Source organism: Brassica oleracea, chromosome C6 (assembly GCF_000695525.1).
Source record: "Brassica oleracea var. oleracea cultivar TO1000 chromosome C6, BOL, whole genome shotgun sequence".
In the NCBI taxonomy this organism is placed as follows: domain Eukaryota; kingdom Viridiplantae; phylum Streptophyta; class Magnoliopsida; order Brassicales; family Brassicaceae; genus Brassica; species Brassica oleracea.
This window is the reverse complement of record NC_027753.1, coordinates 8,141,273-8,144,643: the sequence shown is the minus strand read 5'-3', so window position 1 is coordinate 8,144,643 and position 3,371 is coordinate 8,141,273.

The window sequence follows — 3,371 nt, the reverse complement described above, 5'->3', positions numbered from 1 at the left end:
TATATCTTATGTGGAAGGGGAAAAATAAATACTATGGAACTAAAGTAACTACAAAAGTGTGGGAGCCAAAGATACAGCAGCAGTACGAGTTCACCTTCTCGCAGATATGACTTCTCAATGAATTATTCAGAAAGTATCTTAACAGCATAGAAGCTGGTTGGCAGGTACATTTTGTTAACTTCTAGGGAGCATGAATTTGAATTTGTATAAACTTTATATTTTTACTATATCAAATTGAAATAGAAATAATAAGAATATTTCTATTATTACATTTTCTTAATTATTTTTGTTAATATTGTATTATTTAACGATAGAGAATAATGAAAGTTGTTGTCATTTTAATTCAAATCAAAAATATTTATTAACAATAACAATATGATCTCAGAATTATTTCCATTATTTTTTGTTTATAATATTATTTTTAATACATAATAATTTTAAATGTTTCATAAGTTAATATAAATTCATGTAAAATAATTTTTATAATAACTTTCCGTCCGTAGGGCGGACCGATCATAGTTTACATATATAGGGATGAACATGGATGATATATTCTGATTTTTAGGGTATCAGTCGAATTTATAATTATACCGCAGATGCAGATACAAAAAAAATTGAATATCCAATTGAAATTAAAATATTTAATGATTAATTAAATTAAACTTTTATTTATATGATTTTGTAATCATTTGTATTTTGTCATAACAAAAATTTTAAACCATGGATCGCAAAATTTGAATGTGAGACTTTTAACAGTTTTAGTAATTTATAGTCGTTTTTTAAAATTCAAAATATAACATATAAAGAAAAATATAAATTTTTATAATATGGTTATTGTGATTTTTTTAAATTATTTTAATAGTTTAAAATTAAACAAATTTGATAGAAGATACATTATTTTTTATAAGATCTTTATTATTCAAAATCATTAATTGTCATATATACTTTAGTCACATTAGACAATTCTGTAATCTTTATTTAAAGAAATAATAAATGACATTAGTAATGAATTTATGATTAGTTTAATAAAAAGCTTATTGTATAATTAGATGAACCAACATATTTCTCTAATAATTCTAAGAATCATTCTAGTGATGACACGTGGCTACAAAAATAAGTTGTAATGTTTCACAAATATATAGGGGATATTCTTTTAATATCAAAATAGATTGTATATAGGTTGAAATAGTATAGAATTCAATGTTCAAATTATACTGGTGGAGAATTTCAAAGTTAAAGACCCGCGTATTATTGATGTTTTGAGGTTCACCTCGAATCGAAAAATAGGAACAAAACAATCGGCGACTGGGGAGATCAGCGTTGAGACATGATAATCTAGACCACGTAAAATTATATAATTTGTCTAGGGGCAAGATAGAGAAGAAGACAGTGCACATGAAATTTGACAAAATTTAGTGAGAGAGAAAAAGAATACAAAATTTAAAAAGAAATTGGGAACATTTATATGTTTAACATATAAACTACAGACAATAGTTTAGCCATAACATTATAATGGCTAATATTTTCATTTATATTTTTGGTTAATCGGTTATATTCTTATTTTAATTTATTGAATGTATATATATATGATAAGCATAGAATTCCATTGAACCACTGAATTACATGTCTTTATATATTGAACCACTGAATTAAATGTCTTTATATATATATATATATATATATATATATATATTATGATAAGCATAGAATTCCATTAACTCGAATGAAATGGTTTATATACAAAGTATAATTTAACCATGAAAGGATAATAAGAACAATTCATGACAAAAAAAGAATAATAAGAAAAATTAATAAAAAGACGATTGGGTGTGACTTTTTGTGCTAACATATGAGCGGCATTATTGTCTGTCAATATATTTTTTTTTTTGTCGATCGACGTCTGTCAATATATAAAACGTAAAACATCTATTAATTATAGCATCTCGAATGTACTTCATTTTTACTTCAAATTGGAGTAACTATATGAGTTGAGTTTAACTACAATTCTGTTCCATTTTAAAATAAAAAATGAAACAATGAAAACAATTATTATTATATTTATAGAATTATTTTGGTTTTTATATAGTTAAATAGAAAATGTCTCGACAAAGAGCATTAATTAGAAAATGAAATAAAGTTGAAATATTTCTTACTCCAAACTCCATATAAAAAATAAAGTTAAGTTGAAGATTCTCTTATCCAAAGGTAGATCCAAACAAAAACAATACATTTTCTCTTTGTGGTTGTTTATATTTAATCTATATTTATTTTAGGTCTATTGATAATTACTTTGTGCAAACACCTAAAATAGAAAAATACTTTATGTTTATAACTGGTTTATTTTGAAAAATGTTATTTGGTATACATTTTCACATATATATAAAAGGAGACGCATAAGTTAGGATTTGAAATAGTAAATATTTAATTTCATTTAATCAGATATGTTTTTTATTAATTTTGAATCACTGAAAAAAAATTCGTAGCGAAACCAGTTTTGTATTCTCCCTTTTGCAAAATATTCACAACATTTAGAAAAAGTTAAGAAGATATCACAGAAACTTAACTTGAAATTTATAGAAGTCTTCCTACAACTACAAACGTTATTTTTTATCAAAAAAAAAAAAAACTACAAACGTTATTGACTTACTAAGAATTTTTCTATGTACTCTTCTTGAAATTGTGTTTTTGTTTTCATATTTGTAGTATTTTGGAAAAATAATTATTTCTAAAAACTAAAAGATATGTTCTACAACTCAATAAAAATCACGTTATTCTAGTCATGTTTTCATGGTGATAGGTACAATAACCAAAGACATCTTTGAGCACCATCCATGCTGTCCAACTGCTCTCCAATGCTTGGTCGGTCATAAAAGAAACACGATTGCATTTCCTGATTTATTTTCAACACCTTATTTGACAAAAAAAGTTAAATTATTAATTATAACTCTTAAACCGTAATTTTTACCAAAAAAAAAAACTCTTAAACCGTAATGCCACCTCCATCCTTTGAATACTAAACTCTACTCACTAAAATTAAACTCAAACTAGATTTTGACCGCGCAACCGCGCGGATGTTTGTTTTCACTTTTTTATATATATTATTGTTTTAGAACATAAGTGTATATATTTTTAACATTAACCGTATACTTAAAAATTTATATAACTATTTCAAATACAATAATTTTATAATTTACATGTTATAATTAATCAATTGTTTAAAACTGTATGTATTTGTCAATTCTTATTATATCTTTATCTTATTGTATTTGCATTTAGTTATTAAGGAAATTAATATATTTATGAAAAAACATATTTGAAAATTATTTTGTATTTAATTTATGCTAAATTCTGACCCGTTTTTTCAAAGCTGA